Here is a 23857-nt window from a genome sequence, read left to right as displayed (position 1 = left end):
GGACTTGCTGATCGCATGGTCGGTGGTTCGAATCCCCGCGGCGGGGTGAGCTCCCGTCGTTCGGTCCCAGCTCCTGCCCACCTAGCAGTTCGAAAGCACTCTTAAGTGCAAGTAGATAAATAGGGACCGCTTTATAGCGGGAAGCTAAACGGCGTTTCCGTGCTGGTGCTGGTGCTGGCTCGCCAGCTGCAGCTTTGTCACACTGGCCATGTGACCCAGAAGTGTCTTCGGATGGCGCTGGCTCATGGCCTCTTGAGCGAGATGAGCACGCAACCCTAGAGTCGGACACGACTGGCCCGTCTGGGCAGGGGTACCTTTACCTTTATATGTGTTAAAAATGTTGATTGTACAATAGAATGAAGCAAAGTGCATTTTGATTTGCAGCTTCTATATCTATACCCTACTTTTGGGGAGGAAGTATGAAATAGTATAGATCAGGATGAAAAATACTTCATACTAAGGCTTTCGCCCCTTAATATAAAAAGAATAATGTTTTATTGTAGCTACATTAAATGATTAAATATGCAATCATATACCCACTTATGTTGAAGAAAGTCCAATTGATCTCCATAAGACTTTCTTCTGAGTATACACATTGATAATTATGTGTAATAAATTATTTAGACAAAAAATCCCAAGTGTTAAAATGACCATAAGACAAAATTACCAAAAACAAAATTAAAATTCTGATCATCTCACTAGAAACTGCAGAAACTCATTCAACAGCTTCATATGCAGAATGAGGGAATTAAAACAGCACTGAAGGGTTCTACATGAGAATATCCCAATCACCCATCCACCAGCAGCATCTGGAACCAACCTTCCATTAACAAATAGAACTACTTGAGAACGGCAATCTCCAAGGACACATCACCCACATCTTCTGATCAACAGGATCAGACCATTGAAAGATCTAACAGATATACCGTATTTTTCGCTCTATAACACGCAGATTTTTTCTCCTAAAAAGGAAGGGGAAATGTCTGTGCGTGTTATGCAGCGAATGTGTGGTCCCTGGAGCCGAAAAATCGGGCAAAAATCAAACCGCGCTTCAAACCTGAAAAGAGGAAGTGGGTGCTTTCCTGCATTCTGCCTCCGGGTCTTACTGCCCACCCTCTCTGTTTCCTTACTGTGTTTGCTCAAACGGAACAAAGAGCAGGGAAAGCCCCTCCCCTCCAGGCAAGCAGAGAGGAAAGCAGAGTGCCGTTCCTTCCTCTCTGTGCTCCGGTGCTGCTGAAAACATGCAGGTGGGAGAGAGAGAGATTGAGAGAGAGAGAGAGAGAGAGAGAGCTGGCTGGCTTGGGTGGGTGCGTGGGGGAAACTTTTGCCTTCCTTTCCTCCCTCCCGTTATACCCCATTCCTGCATTCTTAGCCCTTCTGTGTTTTTCCTTCCCTCCCCACTTAAAATGTGGTTAAAAAGCATGGATCCACATGGATCCTCAGGATTTTTGCACTGGGTCACCCCAAATTCACCATCAGAGCACATAGCATGTCCATGGCTACAGCCTGCCCCCCCAAAATCATGCACCCACTGTTGCCTGGGGCTGCAATGGTGCAAAAATGTGGTTAAAAAGCATGGATCCACATGGATCTTTGCATTGGGTCACCCCCAAATTCACCACCAGAGAACATAGCATGTCCATGGCTACAGCCTGCCCCCCCCCAAAATCATGCACTCACTGTTGTCTGGGGCTGCAATGGTGCAAAAACGTGGTTACATAGCATGGATCCACATGGATCTTTGCATTGGGTCACCCCCCCAAATTCACCATCAGAGCACATAGCATGTCCATGGCTACAGCCTGCCCCCCAAAAATCATGCACCCACTGTTGCCTGGGGCTGCAATGGTGCAAAAATGTGGTTAAAAAGCATGGATCCACATGGATCCTCAGGATCTTTGCATTGGGTCACCCCCAAATTCACCACCAGAGAACATAGCATGTCCATGGCTACAGCCTGCCCCCCAAAAATCATGCACCCACTGTTGCCTGGGGCTGCAATGGTGCAAAAATGTGGTTAAAAAGCATGGATCCACATGGATCCTCAGGATCTTTGCATTGGGTCACCCCCAAATTCACCACCAGAGAACATAGCATGTCCATGGCTACAGCCTGCCCCCCCAAATCACGCACCCACTGTTGTCTGGGGCTGCAATGGTGCAAAAACGTGGTTACAAAGCATGGATCCACATGGATCCTCAGGATCTTTGCATTGGGTCAGCCCAAATTCACCATCAGATCACATGTCTGTGGCCACAGCATGAAGCACAAAAATGATACATCCACTGTTTCATTCAGAATGTTTTTTCCCTTGTTTTCCTCCTCTAAAAATGATGTGCGTGTTATGGTCAGGTGCGTGTTATAGAGCGAAAAATACGGTAATAATGTAAGTGTCTGGAAACCAAGTCTTATGAGGACCAGTTGAGAGAGCTGAGTATGTTTAGCCTATGATGGCCATCTTCAAATATCTCAAAGGCTGTCACATGGAAGATGGAGCAAGCTTGTTTTCTCCTGCTTCAAGTTACAATAAAGGAGAGTCTGACTAAATATCAGGAAGATCTTTCTGATGGTAAGAGCTGTTCGACAGTGGAATAGAAGGTTGTGGACAGTGGAATAGGAGGTTGTAGACTCCCTTAGGAGGTTGTGGACTCTTCTTCATAGGTTTTTAAGCAAATGTTGGATGGCCTGGCCACCTGTCCTGGATGTTTGTTGAGATTCCTGCATTGCAAGGAGTTGGAGTAGATGACCCTCAGGGTCCCTTCCAACTCTACCATTCAATGATTCTAAGCTCATGAGACCTAGGAGACAGTCAGCAGGCAATCTGGACGCTGAAGCAGGGGCTCTAGAGTGGACTGGATGAAGATTTCACCCATTCAGATCTGTTCAAAGGGTATTTAAGGAGGACACATGATGCACTCAAGGCCAAAGTCCTCACCACAACTGGTCACTCAATTACTGGCGTAACTCTATTTCAGGTGTGAATTTATATCAGTAAAAGAAATGTAAGAGCAACAGTAATAAAAGCAAAACAATTTACACATTGATATATTAAGGAATGGGATTAATCCTAATAACTTCAACAATACTTATTAGTGGGCCTTGCTCTACACCTAAATTATCCATACAAAAATTATGAGCTTAGATGCTACAGCCAAAAGCTTGCTTTTAGAACTCCCTTATAAAATATACTAAGAATTTCTATTACATTAAAATATTAATACTACAATAAGAGTTCACTGGATGTTAAGCAAGCCATAATTTAGTAATGTAACAATGGCATGCAAATTGGATTTTCGAACACCTGGATTAATACAGTGGGTGGTATCCAAAGGTAGCTGTACACAAATGGAAGGTCAGCAGAACTGGGGGGAAGCAATCCAGGCAATCCCTCCTCACCTTGGCAACACCCCATGTTGTTGTTTAGTCGTTTAGTCGTGTCTGACTCTTCGTGACCCCATGGACCAGAGCACGCCAGGCACTTATACCCCCTCTAGAGCAGAGTGTGTGTGTGTGTGTGTGTGTGTGTGTGTGTGTGATGTTTTGTAAATGGGGAGAAATTGCCAAAAATTGCCTTCTTCCCTGTTCTGCTGTCATCTGTGGACGGTCCTTTTCCTCAGCATAAAGTCACCATTGGATTCCACCCAATGTAATAAGTAATATTACAACTAAAATTAAAAGCAGGCATGTCTTCAAAGAACACAGCATTTGTTATAAAAATATTGTCAAGTAAGAATTAAGTTGGCATTACAGTAAATTTATTGTTAACATGACCAGGGGGGGGTATTCTTCCATACAGTGGTACCTCGGGTTAAGAACTTTATTCATTCTGGAAGTCCGTTCTTAACCTGAAACTGTTATTAACCTGAGGTACCACTTTAGCTAATGGGGCCTCCCACTGCTCCTGCACAATTTCTGTTCTCGTCCTGAAGAAAAGTTCTTAACCCGAGGTACTATTTCTGGGTTAGCGGAGTCTGTAACCTGAAGCGTCTGTAACCCAAGGTACAACTGTAGTTTGGTGCATGGGACAGTGTTAATTAGCTGCTGCTATCTAGAGATGGGTAAACTGGACTCTATCCATCATGAGGGTGGTCTCTGGCATGGGGAGAGAGAAGGCAGACATTCTACAAGCAACTGATTGTCCTGTGATGGGCCATCACCAGTGAGGGTCGCCTTAAGAAGTAGACACCACAGAGGATTAGGGGGCAAGGACTGCACCTCAATGAAAGTGAGACAAGTGATGGAAGGGAGAGAAGTGGAGACCTCCTACTGGGAGAGACTGGGAGAGTAAAGGAAGCTTCTAGGTAAGAGTTGGGAGGGTTCTGTCATTTTTGGTGGGGTGAGGGAATTAAGAACTAGCTCTCTGCTTAGAGAAGTATATGCATTTGTACACTATTTCTGGTGATAGTTGTGGTGATGGTGGCAATATTTATTACCTGCCCTCCACTCAAAGACCCCAGGGCAGGTTATAACTACTGTATTTAGTAAATTCCAAATTTTGACATTATTATTATTATTATTATTATTATTATTATTATTATTATTATTATTTATTAAATGTATATACCACCCTAAACCCACAGGTCTCAGGGCAGTTTAGTACAACATGAACACAGATCTTTACAATTCAATGCTGTATCAAACACTCTATACAATAATCACAATATCAGAAACTGAATTGAAAACAGATATAATCCAGGCTATAATAATTTGGAATATCATTGCTTATATGTACCTGTAAGCATAAAATGGCAGCAATAATATTTTGAAAGTGAAGCCAAGGCGCAAGTTTTTCTTTTTTACAAAGCGGGCATGACATAAAAACAACAGCAGTGACAAAAATAGTAACAAATGAATTTCAGCACAGAAATCAGTTTCAAGACAGGTTTGAATCACCTACTCTTTACTTATTTGGTATCTCAGGTTTCTGAATTCTATCGAATGATTTAAGTTGTTTTAATGCAAGCAATTATTTTTTGCCCACTGAAACCGATACACAATCCAGTGCCCAGAAAGTAGAAAAATACTACCAAGTTCTATTCTGCTTAACTTGAGGCTAATTGGGCCAACTCCAAGTCTGAGGGACCACCCAGCCAAATGCTATTTTGTGAGTCTCAGCACATTATTCCCTCCTGACAGGCTTAACAGCCTAAACGGAACATTTAGGGAAATTTAAAAGGCCGGGGAGCTTCCCCAAATTCAGCTACTCTCACCAAATATGTATGCACCAGGGGAGACAGGTGGGCAGCATCAATGGTGGTGGGCTAGAATTCATGGTCCCCAGCAGTTTGCCTGAAGGTATTATAGTTGGCCCTGCAGGTAAGTTCTATGGTCTCCCACACTATCAGTTTGTGTTTATTTTTACTGACATCTGTATGTAGAATGCTCTGGAAGAGGGTGCAAAGGAACCCAAGATTCCATTCTGCTAAGCCAAAAATATACAAAAACTAGTGCAAAAGGCAAGGACTAGGAGAGAGGTTGGGGCCAGAGTCATCCTGTAACTGAAACTTCTCCTTACGATGGCAGCAGAGTGCTTATAGCAGAACCTATGTGTTGCCACCACCTCAAGTAGTAGCTCAGAGGGTCTAACATTTGTCCCCAATAACTCTGCATCAGTTATCTTTCAAGTGGTAACAATATAATTATCCATGACAGTAGCTGCAAGGTTCAAAACTACAGTATCACTTGCTGCATCTTAGTGGCAATTCTTGAACAAAGGAACAAAATGGGGATAAGCAAACTAAGAAAAATAAAGAGAGAGGAGTATGTTGTCAAAGTTAATGCTATAAAAACAGACATCTTTGCTTGAAAGGCTTTGTTAACAGCACACACAGTGCCCACTTTGGGATGATACAAATGTCATTTTCAGCATCTTACTGGGCATTTTTGTTTTCCTTGCTCCAAGCTATTGCAGCCAGATCCCCTGCTACTTCTCTCAGTGCTAGTTTGGTCAAGTGAAAAGCATTGGGGGGGGGGCAAATACAAGCTGTTACCTTTGGAGCAGCATTTCCCAACCTGAACTGTGTCCTGAAGGCCATCCTTTCAAACAACCACATGACAAGACATGCCAAGCATCATACCCTAACCTGACCCCAAGTGACAAGAAGCATCTTTCTACACACACACATACATGTCTAGTAAGGATGCTACAGATTTAATTTACAGATTAACATTTCCTTTTAAAATGTCATGCCAAAAAAATCTGGACTAATTTGTTCTATTCCCACGTGTGCTTTTTTTTTTTTTTGCCAAAAATAATGTACATTTTGGCTTTATAATAATGAAATGAATCAAAGGGAGTTATTTTATTCCTCTACTAAAGGGCCTGCCTATTAACTTCATGTGTCAGGATCTAATAAACTTTCCTTAACGCTAATAGATGATAGAAAGCAGATCTATATTTTATATATCTGTAGATAACAACAAACTCAGTATTCAAATGTAACTGACAGTTGGATGGTCTAATCTTGCCCAGCATTAAGCTGACAGATGGGGAAATAAAGGTTGGAGTGTGTCATCATTTACCAAAGCAGCAAAACCTATTTCTTTCAAGTTACAATGATTCTGAAGTAAGCATCACACAAGCACACTATCCAGCTAAAACAACTGACAACTGGAAGTTAGAAAAGAAACCAAGGGAAAAGAAAAAAGATGAAAAAAATACACACACCCACACACACTTGCCAGCCCTTTAGCATTTTGGAAGGGGCAATTTCTCTGCTATTGCCACAGACTCTTTCCTTATCACAGTCTTCATGGGATTGCTCTGCTAGGGGTGGGCAGGCTGGGAATATATACTTTTATTTAATCCCCACACTTGAAAAGATACACATCCATATGTTTTTCAGAAAGTTAACTATTTCTGTCCCAATAATGCCATTTCAAATATTGGATTCGGATCATTGAATATGATCTCTACTAAAGAGAAGTAAAATTAATGTCAAATTATCCTATCTATTGAAGTAAAGTGGGGGCATCCTCACAACAGAGTTTGAAAAGAACATCAGGCTATTTACATGTGGATGATAAACATATATTTGTAATCAAATTATTTCTAAGTTATTCATTATACATTTATGTCACAATACTTCTTATAAAAATAGTTTACAAATACATAAGCATACCCATCCAGGTTGAGGGAAAGGGCTTAACCCAATGAATCAGTGAATACAAGTACCTAACCATATATTTTCATCTTTGCCCTCACCCCCTGAAATGAAGATACAAGACTCGAACTAAAGTTGTACTGCTTATGAACTAACTCGAAACATCTGGAACTGATATTCTTCCTTCAACAGCCAGTGCATATTGTTTGACAGATTCTAAGAAGCAAAGTAAGAAAGGCAGAGTCTTATTGTCAACCTAGTTTCGGCAACTGCATCTGCTCTCAAAGCATCAGATCAGTGAAAGAACTTGTCCTTCTCCTCACTGCCAACTCACCTGAGGGGTGGAGTTTTCAGCCAATGAGCTATGCAGGTAACTAGGCTGTCAGGGCACAAGGGCTGTCAGGGCACATCCTGGCTCCCACCATCTGATGGGAGACTAGGACCCATGACCCTGGATTTGCCAAGGGCTTTCATTTCCGGATTAGAATTATACATATGTCCAACCACCCCCTCCATGAAACTCATGACCAGTAGTTCTCTTTCCAGATTTCTACCACCTCCCCAAACTGTAAGAGTTTACTTTGGAGTAAGTGTGTCTTCACTGCTATGATGCTTTAAGGTGCCCAGTGGTTTTTAACATCACTCCTCACTGAGCCTGCACCATTGTTTGTGATCTAATTAATCACCTACCTAGCCCAAACAGCACAAATCAGCCTTAGCAACATTACAGCTAAGTAAATAAAGCAGGCCAATTAGGAAAAGGAGAAAAGCAAATCCTCTCTATCCTCCCAGGTGCATGGGCATCAGATTTTTGTTAGGGGTGCAGCCACAGTTGTTACGCTTCTGCAGGGGGGACAGAACCTCAAATAATTGAGTACTTTCAATACTTTTCAATAATGATTCTGGATCTAGAGGGGGCACTGCCCTCCCCCCGGCTGCACTCATGGCCAGGTAACTAGTGAAAATTCTCCTCACCCTCCTCTGAAGTGACCAGTTAATTCTACACTGCAAGGAAGTTCAAACCAAAAGAGAGGGAGAAAAACAAGCACTCCAATGAAAATTCCCCCTTGATTGTGTAGTTGGAGGCCCTAACTAGCCAGTTTTCTGTCTACATTTAGGCTATAGACTGTTTAGAATAGATCATATTTTATTGTTATTGCCATAAAAATAATAGCCTTTTTATTTTATGTTGTAAATCACCTGTATAACTTTTTGTTAAACGGAGACCTATAAATTCAGTACATGAATAAGTTTCACATTGTTTTCCAGCTAGAGGATGGAGGCGAAACTGGATCCTGCTCTGCATAAGTCTTTTATTCAGGATGTGCATCAGCAATGGAAATGCTATCTAGGGAAATAATTCACTCATTCTTCTCAGATACAAAAATAATGTGTTATTATTGCAACAGAAGCACAACTTCAAGCCAAGAAGTCTAGATCATAAACAACAAATAAGTTAAAACTGTGGTGTTGCTGCAGTGAAAACTAATTGTCTAGGCAACTTAATATGCCTACAACCAAGTTCAGTGCATAAAAGAGAAGCTTCTATCGGGAGGGCAATGGAAAAAGAAACGAGAGGAACTGCAATATTTTGCAGTTCAAAGTAGATAAAACACCTGATTGGCAATTATTCAAGGCAAACTAGGCAGCAACATATTGTGGTATTAATACTTTGAAATATCCACTGTGGCAACTGAAACTAGACATCTGCAAAGTAAAGCCATGGAATGCAATAAACATTACAGAATTTGGTGTCCAAAAGAGCTCCACGATGGCAGCATATCTGGCAATGGGCAGAGACATTCTCAGTACCTAATAAAAATCCATTATTGTTCTGCAAACCTGATACATAGCATGTTATGAAGAGCAAACTGTACTTATCTGAAAGCAGCTGGTATTCTGGGGGATAAAGAAAGAGAACAGCTAAATTTAAGAGGATAGCATTGTGCTATGTTTGCATACAACGGCTCCAGGCCAGACTTTTCACTGTATGCAAAATGCCACCAAAATTCACAACTCATTATTCCCTTTAACAGCTTAATATATAAATAACTACTGCTGTCTTATAAAAGAAGAATAAATACCTACATTTTGTAGCCTTTCTACGGACAAGCTAGGGAAATGAAATCTAGAAGACAGATACATATCACAGTTACTATAGAGGTTAGTTACAGTATATACTGTAAAAGGGAGAAACCTGAAACTTCACAATTGCAATTAGAAGAGAGGAAAAACAAATTAAAGTTTCACAATAATAATGTAAGAATAAATTTTCACAAGACTCCCACTTTCAACTTTAGCTCACAGAGGTCTGGTAGAATGTTTTAAATATATGAAAAAGTTTTCCTAGCACAGTAAAAGAATATATTTTGAATAGAAAAAACCCCAAGTCGTAATTTGAGAACCAGAACCCGTGTCACATTTCAAAATACTGGAAACAATGCTAGTTTTGACTGACATACTTTACACCAAGGATGCTTTGAACTGCATGCAATGTGACTACAATAATATTTGAAAGGTTAACAATTCTGATAAATAAAGTTATAAAGCACCCTAGTAATCTTCCTTTCATCTGTGGCGAGCAACAATTGCCTGCAGAGGAGCAGCGGGAGTTTGCCACTCCACTCTCCATAATTCCATTCTGGTTCTCACTTGCATAAACTCTCCTTTCCTCCCCCTTCCATTGAGGTTTCTGGAGTTATAGTCCCAGCATCTAAAAGGGGTCATAAACATGTAGGAAAGCCACCAAATTAAATGTCAAAACACAGTTGTGTGGAAAGTTAGCCTGTGATTGCTTATCTCACACCTGATTATCTACAGTGAGTGAGGTAGCAGGCAAAGCATGATATTGGATCTCTGCTTGAATCCTAACCTCTTAGAGTGCTGATGCAATGAAAGCCATTTCCGAACTTGAGAGGAGAGGGGGTTGCGGGCCACCCCCCCCACACACACACACACGGGGGCTGGCCTTCTGCCCCCGCGAGAACAAGGGAATCCCTGGGCGTGCCTGCGACCCTGCCTGCCAATCGGCAGGTGGGGAAGGCGTGGCCTAGCCCATTTAAGGCCAGGCGCGCCCGGGGACCGCCCTCTTTGCCCCGTTCCAGCTGACCGGTTTTCCCATCCCACCCACCCTTTAGGCTTAGCTAGCTATGACCTTGCTATGGTCGCCGCAAGGGGCCTGGTAGGAATTTTTCCAACTTGGCGCTCTTCCAGCCTTTTGGTTTTTTCGCCTACCTCGTAGCAAACGTCACAACTTCCTCGGTATTGGCGGTTAGGCATTGGCAGGGGTAATTGTTATACAAATGAAGGGGGGAAGGAAGCGCCATCACCTTCCCCCAAGGAAAAGGGTAGTCCAGTAGAGGACTCAGGGGGGCGTTGCCTTGTCCGAAATCTAGGGAGGTAAGGGCCTCCGGCACGCCCCCGACCGGTGACACCCGTGGGATCCTAGTTGGCATACTTCAACAGGACTCCCACGGCTTGTGAATAACCCTTCCCGGTCTCCATGCCGGGTAGTCGATAGGAGCCAATGCCTAAGGCCAATACCTTTCAATTCCTGTAATCAATAAAGTTGTGGCCTTTTGTGCCCATTAACCTTAAATAATGTGTCCGGTGTCTTCATTTCACATGGGGGGAGGGGATTTGCCACGCAACCACTCCATCATAGGCTCAGGTTGTATAGATGTGTAAATATTATATATATATATATATATATATATATATATATATGCAGGTTTTGGTGTCTTCGGGTGTCTTCCCGTGTAAGAGTCGGGGTGTCTGGGCGACGTTTCGACGAGGTCTCACTCGTCATCTTCAGGCTGGAGCTTTCGGCTTCTTGTTACTGGAACAGAGCAGAATCTGGTGTTTGAGTTCCTATAAATACTGTTGAGGGGTGTGGTGTATAGCCTCCAACGTCTGGGCAGAGAGGAAGTTCCTAGATTAGTGTGCCTTTTCTTCTTTTGTTCCTTAATTACTTGAGGGATATCTTGAGTGATTTCATGAGTGATATTCTGAATACCACTGGGTGGGTCATTAAGTGTAGATTAGTGGTAAAGCTTTCGTGTCTTGACCTCTTGAGCTTGTGAAGAGTTTTTCTGAGAAGATGGCTGTGCTGCATTTAGTTGTGCTCTGGCTTGGCTTCGTGTATAGGGGCGAGCTGTAATTTTGTGCCTTGTGCCAGCCAGATCTGTGTAGGGATTGCAGGCACAAGGCACAAGGCACAAAATTGGCTGGCACAAGGCACAAAATTACAGCTCGCCCCTATACACGAAGCCAAGCCAGAGCACAACTAAATGCAGCACAGCCATCTTCTCAGAAAAACTCTTCACAAGCTCAAGAGGTCAAGACACGAAAGCTTTACCACTAATCTACACTTAATGACCCACCCAGTGGTATTCAGAATATCACTCATGAAATCACTCAAGATATCCCTCAAGTAATTAAGGAACAAAAGAAGAAAAGGCACACTAATCTAGGAACTTCCTCTCTGCCCAGACGTTGGAGGCTATACACCACACCCCTCAACAGTATTTATAGGAACTCAAACACCAGATTCTGCTCTGTTCCAGTAACAAGAAGCCGAAAGCACCAGCCTGAAGATGACGAGTGAGACCTCGTCGAAACGTCGCACAGACACCCCGACTCTTACACGGGAAGACACCCGAAGACACCAAAACCTGCATATATATATATATATATATATATATATATATATATATATATATATATATATGTATGTATATATATAAATGTATATTTGTATATATGTTATAAACCACAATATAACAGCTTACTGTAGTACTCAGAGAGTCACTTTGTGTATGTATGGGCATACTCAGTATCTGAGGAGGCATGTGTAGGAGAGCTTGATAACTTTTTTATTGACCAGCATTTTAGAAAAAATATATATGCCTGCATCACAATTGAAAAGCAAAAACTATTATTAAATGTGATGTCACACTGTATTATGTAAATAAAGTGCGAAAAAGAGATGGAACTACTGGCAGAGGAAGGGGGTGCGGTGGGTGTGGTTCACCCCGGGTGTCATCCCTGAGGGGGTGACATCACCGTCCCACCCCCCTGGGATGCTCGCTGTGGGTGGATAGCCCCTCCCCTCTAGGCAGCTAGGCCTGCCCCCGCAGGTGCACAGCATGTGTGCCGCTCCAGGTGCCAGAGCAGCTAGCTCTGCCTCTAGATGGAACTAATTCTATCTTGAACCTGACTACCTGTATTGCCAGAACATAAATAGATAGGGAAAAGATCCTGCCAATATATATTAGTGCATGGACAACCACTGTTAAAGCACAGTAGAACATCAGAATCACAAACGGATGAATTGAGTTAATTAGACAATCACTTCACAGAATGGTGAATAATAGAATAGAGAGCTAGAACCACCTCCATATATGTTAACTATTAAAACCAGCAGATAAGGACATATATTCCAAAATCTTCCCTTTCCCCCATGCCTTATTGGATGGGGAATCTGTGGCACCTTTTTAGCAGCAAGTATCATCAGATGCATGGAACACTCTAGAATGGTTTACCTCTAGGCACATTCTATAGTAGCTGCTGTAAGGCCTTCCAGATGCTGTTGGACTACAATTCCCATTATCTCTGAGCATTATCTATCTTGGTTGGAGCAGATGGAACTTGTGGTCCAACAACATCTCTTGGCACCATGATGACTACCCTGTCCTGTTGGAAACTTTTGCCACAGAATTTAAGAGAGGAGTTGTTCATGCACACTAGGATAAACACCAAATACTGTTATGTCTCTTCGGTTAACAGATGGGTTGGCAGCACTTATACAGAGTATTAAAATGGTTTGTTGTCAAAGCCACAATATTCTGAACTAGAACCATGAAGAACAATCTGTTATATTTGAATAATTTGAAGAGAATTGTTCAGCTTTGCTCAAACTATTATGAACATAACAATGCTGTGCTGGCTGTCTTTCTAAAACCCATTAACATACCCTTAGAGGTCTGCTAACAATATTCACCCCATTTGGTCACACCAAAAATTGTGTGCTTTGCCTTGTAGGTTATTCAGATTTGCCTCAGGCCAGAGCTTAGGGTGGGGGTGGGGACATAGCTGTCAGAAACAATAATAACTGTTTTAGGAAACATACTGTAATCACAAAATGCTGTCCAGGAAAAGAGCAACTCCTTAATATCAAGTTTAGTTCACATTTCTTCCAAGCCAATTCTTTGTTTAATAAAATCCAGGCCACGTGTATAATCTGCAGAGTTGCATTATTTCTATTATGCAGAAACTTCAAAAGGTGCCTATGTTATTGATGTAGCACATCATATCACATTATCTCATATTTTTATACAGTTATCAAAAAGGGCTGACCTTTATCTATGCCACTAGTACTCATATTATGTGCATTTCAGAGTCCACTTTTATTACTTGTATACAAAGTGAGATTAAGATCAGGGCGCCATTGTTCAGACACTATGGAACTTAAATAGAGTAAGATGCCTATCTCCATGTTATAGGTAGGAAAGGGTAAAAAAACAAAAACAAATAACTCCTTTGGTAGAGTAGGCTGGTAGCAGCATTAAAGCATAACCTGAACACTGCATGCATTGCAGGATGATAAACATTGCATGGTTTCTAAGTATTAACAACTACAACGTTTCAGATTGTATAAAGCTATCACAAATCAAATATCTGTTTAATGTAAAGGCTCCAAAATTATTACTGTTCCCTTAACTAACATATGTGTTCACCCTCTTAATATCAAGCTATTCCACAATACTGGTGCAGCCACTAAGAAAGCCCTATTCTTATTCCTCTCATTCATGTTTTCACTCCAGGTGGAACACAGAATGGCCTTTAAAAGAACAGGCAGGCTAGCATACAGGGAAGACACTTGAAACAAAGCCGTTTAGGGTTTTACTGGAAATCACCAACACTTTGAACTGTGTTCAGAAACATAATACTAACCACTGCAAATGTTACAGGATGGTTAAAAGGTAAAGGGACCCCTGACTATTAGGTCCAGTCGTGACCGACTCTAGGGTTGCGGCGCTCATCTTGCTTTATTGGCCGAGGGAGCTGGCATACAGCTTCCGGGTCATATGGCCAGCATGACTAAGCCACTTCTGGCGAACCAGAGCAGCACACGGAAACGCCATTTACCTTCCTGCCAGAGCGGTACCTATTTATCTACTTGCACTTTGATGTGCTTTCAAACTGCTAGGTTGGCAGGAGCAGGGACCGAGCAACGGGAGCTCACCCCATCGCGGGGATTTGAACTGCCAACCTACTGATCGACAAGTCCTAGGCCTTGTGGTTTAACCCACAGCACCACCCGCGTCCCTTACAGGATGGTTAGCCATCCTTGCTGCAACATTCTGAACTAATGGAAGTTTCCAAAGACTTTTCTAATATAGCCCTGTGTAGAACACACTGCAGTAATCTAGTCTGAATGTGTTAGGCCAGACGATCCCCTTAGGAATGAATGCAACTGACCAGTCCCAAGAACTCTTTATATATATATATAAATCATTGCTTAGGGGATGTGTAACCTTTGAGTTACAGATAAGTACAAGGGTCAATTTAAAATTACTAGAGTAGCCTGAGTCGCAAAAATTGAACAGTCATTTTGATCCGCTTTATCAAGTCCGGAAAATGCCATGATAAGGAGATGAGTAAATTATATCCATAGGAGCCCACAGTTCCAGCACACTGGGTTTTTGCTTTAGAGAATATCCACACTTTTACTCTTACCAACACTTTGAACCTCCAGGTGAGGGGGGGGGATATATGATCTCTCCCTTCCATCTACTCTGCAGCATGCTGCTTGTGCAGCAAGGAAGAAAGGCACCAGTGGTCCTTGGGCTATTGTCAGCAGCGCAAGTACACAAGAACCTCTCTAAATCCAGTTTTCCATGGTTAGAGTGAGTGAGGTTGCATTTCTTATGTGTTAAAAGTCATCTCAGGGCTGGGTCTAAATTGACTCAACTAGACTACTCCAAGAGTCAATGGTAACTTGTTAATATGTATTTTCCAGTTCTGTAAGTAACCATCCAATATGCCTCACTGATGAAACAGTATAGACTGGGAATGACCACAAATAAATGCTAAAAATATATTCTCTTTTAATGACTTTAATCATATTTTAAAACTGAAATCGCATCTGACAATATAAAGTTTGTTTGTTTCTGCTGTACAGTAACTGACATCTCACACACATACTTGTCTGACTTTTATAGGATAGCAAGTTTGAGTTTATTTGTAAATTGCACATCATTTCAAAGTTCTTCATCCTATATATGTCAAATGCAGCTTCTATTTTCTATGGAATAATTGTTGAAATTAACACATTTGCTATTCCCGCCAGGTCATAAATTCCATGTCTTAAAAGCCCCTTTGTCCCATAAAAAACATGTTCCTCTAGCATCCATTTTCGTATTCTAGCAAAGTATAATGGACATTAGTGCCACTTTAAATAAGCATTCAGCTCCTTATACAATTTTAAATTATAGATTTGATCAAGTGGCATAAAAAATTACACTATCATCTCTTTTAACCTAAGAAAACCAGACAAGTTCTCTTTCTTTAAATATTAAGGTACTATTTCTCATTAAAAAATGCTTAAAGCTATGCACAAGGGTTTTATCTCCCTAAAAAAATCAACCAGCTATTGCTGTAAGTGCCAAAGAAAATGATATTTCTAGGTTGCCTTTTAATACTTAACGTATTTCTTTGCTGCTAACAATTCTCATTGCATTTAAGAAAGTGGCAAATTTATTATTTCCTTTCAAGATAGTTCAAAATGCATTGTAATATATTAGTATATTACATCTACCACTCTAGTAAGGTTTTTTATACACACCAAATGACTAAACCTATCTGTAATTCTGCAATGTCTTTCACAACAGTATGCCTTCTGTTCAGAGCAAGAGGCCTGTACTCATGAGAATCTCGCTATTAAATTAAGGCCTAAAACTATGTATTCCACAGCAGTACAGAAGTCATTCCATTACATTCCACATAGTAAGTGTATAACTTGTGTATAATTTCACATCTTGAATAATCCTAGGAATAAAAGTTTGGGACAGCTCAGACAATAAAATTACAAACTATGGCCTTATCAGTCTGAATGCTAAGTGCTGGCTTTGACCAATAAAGCCTTAAACAGCTCAGGACTGCATTACCTTAAGAACTGTCTCTCCCCATATGAACCAATCCAGGCCCTGCAATCATAATCTGAGGACCTTATTTGTGTGCCTCCTCCACAAGAGGTCCATAGGGTGGCAACATGAGAAGAGGCCTTTTATGCAGTGAATCCCCACTTTGTGGAATGCTTTCCTCAAGGAGGCTTGCCTGGCACCTTTGTTAGAATCACAGAATCATAGAGTTGGAAGGGACCCCTAGGGTAATCCAGCCCAACGCCCTACAATGCAGTATTCTCAACTAAAGCATCCATGACAAGTGGCCATCCAACATCTGCTTTAAAATCTCCAGTGAGGGAGAGTCCACAACCTCCCAAGGGATTCTGTTCCACTGTCAAACAGCTCTTACTGTCAGAAAGTTCTTCCTAATGTTTAGTTGGAATTTTTGCAGAAAAAGTCACTCAGATTTGGGAGCAGGGCTGGGGCAGAAGAGTGCTAGAGTCCTGTCTAGTCAAGTTGCGTGGGATCAATTCCAATCTGTTACCTCTGAGGATGTGAACAGGCTGCTTGGATGAGTGAAACCAACCACCTGTCTCCTTGATCCTTGCCCATCCTGGCTTATAAAAGCTAGCTGGGAAGGGCTGGGTGATGGGCTTCATGGGGTGGTGAATGCTTCTGTCTGTGAGGGAGCCTTCCCAGACCCACTGAAAGAGGCGGTTATCAAAACGCTTCTTAAAAAACCATCTTTAGATGCAGCCAATATGGCCAACTATCGCCCAGTCTCAAATCTTCCATTCTTGGGCAAGGTGATTGAGTGAGTGGTTGCTGAACAATTCCAGGCATTCCTGGAAGAAGCGGACCATTTGGATCCCTTCCAGGCAGAATTCAGGCCTCTTCATGGGACTGAAACTGCCTTGGTCACACTGGTCGATGATCTCCAGCAGGCTAGGGACAAAGGTGAAAGCTGTTTCCTAGTTCTGCTGGATCTCTCAGTGGCTTTTGACACCATCAACCATAACATCCTTCTGGACCATCTAGAGGGGCTGGGAGGGAGCTGGGGGCACTGTTATACTGTACAGTGGTTCCGCTCCTTCCTCCTGGGCCATGTTCAGAAAGTGGGGGGGGAATGAGTGTTCAGACCCCTGGGCTCTCATGTGGGGTGCCTCAGGATTCTGTCCTCTCCCCCATGCTTTTCAACATCTACTTGCAGCCACTGGGAGAAATCATCAGGGGGTTTAGGCTGGTTGTTCATCAGTATGCGGATGATACCCAGCTCTACCTCTCTTTCAAATCAGAACCAGTGAAGGCGGTGAAGGTCCTGTGTGAGTGTCTGGAGGCGATTGGAGGATGGATGGTGGCTAACAGATTGAGGTTGAATCCTGACAAGCCAGAAGTACTGTTCTTGGGGGACAGAGGGCAGGTGGGTGTGGGGTAACTGTGCCCCGGAAGGACCAGGTGCACAGCCTGGGAGTCATTCTGGACTCACAGCTCTCCATGGAGGTGCAGGTCAATTCTGTGTCCAAGGCAGCTGTTTATGCAAGCTATTGTGAATCCCTACCTTTTGTCCCAACATACCTATCAAGTTATACATAAGTATACATCTCCATGAAATAATTAACCATTTTGGTCAAAAAATGCACACCCGCTCCATTGATCTCCAGTTCTGATAATATAAAGACTACCATGCTGCCTGCTTCACAATGGCACCATTAATGCATTCTGATTTTTGTTAGATGCATAAATGAATGGCTACTGGCTTTTATATTTTTCAAACAGAAAACAAGCATATACCGTTGTAGTCTCTGTTGCAGTCTGCAATCTTTTTGAACCGGGCACAACCTAACCTGTGTGACGCCTTCCTCTGTTCCATTTTACAACAATCACAAGCTACAGACTTCAATTTTCATCCTGTCTTGCAACACCCCTTTCTCTCCCACTCCTGAAAAAGTATTGATTTGCATAACATACTGCCTTATGAAGAGATTTAATTAACACAAAAACTTGAACACTTATTTGTGACCTTTTAACACAGGTGGCTCTGTGGGATAAACCACAGAGCCTAGGACTTGCTGCTCAGAAGGTTGGCGGTTCGAATTCCTGCAACGGGGTGAGCTCCCATTGCTCGGTCCCTGCTCCTGCCAACCTAGCAGTTCGAAAGCATGTCAAAGTGCAAGTAGATAAATAGGAGGGAAGGTAAACGGTGTTTCTGTGCGCTGCTCTGGTTCACCAGAAGCGGCTTAGTCATGCTGGCCACATGACCCGGAAGCTGTACGCCGGCTCCCTCGGCCAATAAAGTGAGATGAGCACTGCAACCCCAGAGTCGCTCACGACTGGACCTAATAGTCAGGGGTCCCTTTACCATTACCTTTAACAAAATATTTACTGTACTGTTACTTTCGAATTCAAAATAAACATATATACCTAGATCCATTAATCCTTTAAGTGACAATAGTGAATCCTAAACTATAAGTTCTCATTTTCAACTTCTCTCCTTTTTTGCATTTTGATTAAGATTTCCACAAGAGGCAGATTTCAACATGTTTGGTTCAAAGCTTTGGTAAGTTTTTCCATAAAGGCAAACTTGAACCTGCCTTTGGGGTCTTCAGTCTTCTTATGGAGGAGCTACAATGGCAGAATAGTCTTAGAAAAGTTTTCCTCTAGTGACCTAATGCTATACCATACACTAGCATCTTGTCAAGAGATAGAACCGATCTTTTGCTTTCTATGGCTGAACTTGTGATATCTGTATGAAACAAATATCTACTGTATTATGTTATGTAATGTCATGTTTTAAGCTAAAAGCAGTGCTTGAACTAATGAGGATGGGGAAGTAGGTTAAATCCACATGTCCAACCTCCTGAATCCCATCAAATAAATGGTATCTGCCTTGTTGCCTCTTGAATATAGTAGCTGAGGGGGGCCAGGTGTGTCCCCCCAAAAAAATCTGGGCACTGGTTATTCTACTGAGACTTTCCACAGAGGCCCTTCTCACTGTCTCTTCAGGAATTTGTAAGTGGCAGACAACATGCAAAAGGGCCTCTTCTGTACTGGCCCCCACCACCTATGTATGGCTCCTTCATTGCTTGCATTTAGACAGCCAGTTAAACTTTTCTTTTAAATCAGGCTTCTGTGCCCTCCTAGATGTTTTGACTACTATACGTTTTATTACTGTTATCACATTATTGCTTGTTTCACTGTAACTTTTTCTATTGTAGTGTGTGAAATGACCTTCATTTTGAATGCCCTTCAGTTTCACTTATCTTGAAAATACATTTTCAGGAAGAGGAAAACACAAAGGGTTGCTGCTTAATTCTCTTGATAGTTCTTTGTGTGTGGTTTTAGGGAGGGGTCAGCTGTCTTGGTCAGCTTCTAATGTCAGTGTTGAATCAAATCCCATTCCATACATCCTTGCATGCTGCAGCAGGCTACATACAACTTTGTAAGAAAATCACCACCCATTTGCTTGTGAAACAAAAGATTGGTGTTAAGCAAGAAAACCAAGAGGTAGGGTAAGTTCAGAAGGGAAAGGCAAGTTCAAAATTTTGAGAGAAGCGTTACTTAATGGATAACTGAAATCACACTCACTAATAGGAAAGGGCTGTTGCATATTATTATTATTATTATTATTTCATTTACTGTATTTACTATATAGTAAATCTATATATCACATGTGGAAATTAAGACTTCTGATAATGGAGAGCCAAAATATTGGTTTCCAATGGTGATAACTATTTATTGTTTCTGACAAAAGTTTTCCTCCCACTGATTTCAAAGAGCCTTTCTGATGTCAAGTAATGAGAAATTAACATAGATAATAAGTTAACATAGATTAACTTCACTTGTCATTGCACAGAACATGGGTTATCAGATTCAGATTATGATAGATGAAGACCCAAAGAACCACAGGGCTAGTTTCCACACCCAGGAGATGAGTTTTTAAAAACAGCAGGTGCCATGTAGCAATTGCACAGCAAACTGCTTTTGAAACAGAGAGATGTTTCAAAAGTAGTTTGTAACATGACATGGGTTTCTGATGCTCAAAGAAAGGAAAAACATTCAAAAGTCCCTCTGAGTATATACGTGCACTGAAAGATCTTAGCCTCTTTCTGTAGACCAGCAGCATACTCGTATGTACAAGTATCTATTGTATCATGCAACAATATATATAAACCATCTTTCACTGCAAAGTAATCCCCGGGGCAGGTTTCAAGAGTATTTAAACAATATCACAAAGCAAACCATAAAATACTAATAAACATTAGTATAAACGATTACAGTAAAAGTAACAAAGGAATAGACAAAGACCTCAACCAGTTAAAAGCAACACCTAAATAAGTTTCAAAGCCAGGGGCACCACTACACAAAAGCCTGTCTCTTGTCATGGCATAGCAGGCCACACCCACCAGTGGGACAAAAACCAATGCGTCCTCTGCCAATCTCAGGATCTAGTCTGGTCTCGTTAATATTTATTTATTAAGTATACTTTTGCCCTTCACCTGAATATCCGAAAGCCCAGCACCACACACACAATCTATCTATCTTGTGAACAATAATTCACCTAAAACCACAGTACATTATTCACAATATAATCTCAATAAAAATGATATGGCAACAGGAACAACATAAAACACAGTCACATTCATTGTTATACTTCACTATATCCAAAGGTCTAGGTAAAGGGAAAGGCACTCCAACAAGTACCTGGGTTCCAGGTAATTTGGGGTTTTGTAAGACAGCTCTAATGCCTTAAACTTGTCCTAGTAACAAATACAGGCAGCCAGTGCAGTTCCCACAGAATGGATGTTATATAAGCTCATGCTTAAGCACCTGAACACTTTCTGTACCATCTTCAAAGATAGCCCTATGTAGAGTGTATCACAGTCATTGAGATATGAAGTTACCAGAGTGTGTATTACTGTGGCAAGTTTGGTCTAGGAATGGCAGTAGCCAAAGAACAGCTGGCTGAGGGAAGCAGGCCAAGAGAAAAATATATAACCACCTTAAATGTATATAATTATACACTTACTTTCAATTATTGACCTTAGAACCAATATTACAACATGCCATTATATTATTTCCACTACTAACAATAATCATATTTTATAGCAAGATTTTACATTTTGTTTCACTTATTTTTATCTGACGCAAAGGGATAGTCACAAAATGATCCTGACCAACTAATCAATCAATTTGAAGCATCAATAGAAACTCCAGACATCTCATTTTCAAGATAAGCTTTGATCAATTTATATCTTTTCTAAAATACGCATTTCTAATAAAAAAAATGTTTTAAATGATGAGATACAAATAAATGCAGAGGACAGCGAAATTTCATCCCTTACAATTTAAACCTCAAGTTAAGTTCATCACACTAAAAAAGAAAGCACTCCTCTATAAATCAATATAATTTTCAAAGGGTTGCAGAAGTCATACTTCATAACAAGGCCACAGATACTTTCTTCTTATTTCCTGCAGTGAAGTGTTCATACTTCAGTGAGTCATTTGAACATCAGTCACAATGTAGCACACAATTGAATCTCCACTCCTTAGAGCTTTTAGGTCAGTTTTGTTCTACTAGCAATCATACACACACTTCTATAACTGGGGTTTACTTCTGAGCAATGATGCTATTAATTGCATTACACCTTGAACATTGCCAAAGTGTTCATAGAAGACATAGGAAACAGCTTATACCAAGTTGGACTTACTAGCTTGTCTACACTGACTGGCAGTGGCTCCCCAGGGTTTTAGACACACTTCCCTGAGAGTAAGTCTCATAGAGCTCAGTGGGACTTCTAAGAAGACATGCATAAGTCATGAATAGCAGCCTTAACTTTCTTCACAATGGGTAATTTATTTTTCCAATCCATAACGTTCCTAATTGAACACTGTAAATGACAGTGAAATAGTAAATACACTTCTCGTAAAACTACAGAAGACCTCAAAAGTTAGATGTGAATGTCTTCTGTAAGATCAATAATGCCTTTGGCTCTTAGGCATGGTCAAGCATTTAAGTTGAATGGGCCTTACTTCTAATTAAGTGCTCACAGGCATGCAGTCTTAATATTTGCACTAAATGCAGTCACAAACCTTTCATTATGATATTACCTGACATACAAATATACATACTTTCCGATGCAAGATGAAGGTTACTTTCACCATTCATCCACAGAAAACAATATTTCTTAAAAAGGTCACTTTAATTGATTGAGGCATATGCATGTAAAACTGGCTTCACTGCAGACTTCAGGAAATCCAATTTAAATAGCTGTTCAAATATTTGTCTTGAAAAAGGTCAAAATTATATTTAGCCAAAAAGAAAAAGTATACAAAGTAGGGGGAGGAAACGTGTAGTTTAACTTGCTAAAAGATTACAAGAGGTTTGGTATAAACATAACACTATTCTGCAGAGATTTCCAGGCCCCGATTGTCAAACAGTTCAGGAAAAGGAGGGACTGGGAGCATACACAATGGGCCGGAAGAGGCAGCCTGATGCGGCTGGAGGCAATTAGTAAGGAGCGTTTTATACCAGAATTAAAACTTCATCCCGAAGTAGTAAACGCTGACAAGGCATGGCTGGAAGAACACGCTTAGTTGCGTAGCCCCTCCTCTTACCGCTCGAGCGAACGCCGAGCTGCTCCTCCCTAAGTAATTCTACAACTCCCCAGAAACTGGGAGGAGGCGAGGGAAAGATATTCTGAAAACTTCTCTGGGCTGCCTTAAAGTCAAGCTTGAGGAATACTCTCATTACCAGGCGGGGGGGGGGGCGCCAAACACCATTTACTTCTCATTAATTCTCTCGGTTGCAAGGGGGCATGCAACATTGTGATCAGCCATGCAATTGCTAGCAGGAAGAAAAAAACAACCTTCAACCTTTGCCTTGTTTCCACTCTTTGTTTCTGTAAAGGAGCTCATAGGGAAAGAGGGCGTTGGGTCTGCCCAAGCATTGCCTTGTCATAAGCAGAGCGATTTCTTGGTTATATATCCCCCCCCCACCTCACACGCGGTGGTCCATTTTTTCCCTATGAGCTCCTTTACAGAAACAAAGAGTGGAAACAAGGCAAAGGTTGAAGGTTGTTTTTTTCTTCCTGCTAGCAATTGCATGGCTGATCACAATGTTGCATGAGTAACTTCCACATGCTTCTCGCTAACTCAGCCCCACGAGAGACCAGCAGGGGTGCCCAACAGACCGCTCCAGCCCAGCTTGACAAACAACCACCGACAGCACACGCGCCGAAAGTGAAAGCAGCGCTTGTTCATCAGGTCACTCTGCATAACCAACTGCAATACGCGGAGCCCACGTTGCAATATATTATGTTTTTCACTCCGTCGAAACATTTGGGATTTGCAGAGATCTGGCTATTAAAATGCACACGCGCGTGCACACACACTCACACTGGCAATTATTCTATCCAAAGTGCCTGGCACTGGATCTCTGAAGCCTGTTGTTCCTTTCCTCTGCTATATGACCCCATCGTTCGACTATAAAGGTCCTTGATGTGGAAATGTGGAGACACGAATCAATCGCACCGTTTGTCTGTGTTAAATCCATGTTGTTGGCAACCTGAATGAACAGCGCTCAAACATACAATGGTACTGTATTCATTCTCTCTCTCTATTTTTTTA

The 23857-nt window shown here is 41.6% G+C and overlaps 1 protein-coding gene across 7 annotated transcripts in view; it reads right to left on the bottom strand.

The window, feature by feature from the left end:
• SDK1 (sidekick cell adhesion molecule 1) overlaps positions 1–23857 on the bottom strand; it is a 605542-nt gene that overhangs the window by 576358 nt on the left and 5327 nt on the right. The window lies entirely within an intron of this gene.

This window comes from Podarcis vaucheri, assembly GCF_965113315.1.
Source record: "Podarcis vaucheri genome assembly, chromosome: 14".
NCBI classification, from domain to species: domain Eukaryota; kingdom Metazoa; phylum Chordata; class Lepidosauria; order Squamata; family Lacertidae; genus Podarcis; species Podarcis vaucheri.
This window is presented reverse-complemented; position numbering and strand designations above follow the sequence as displayed.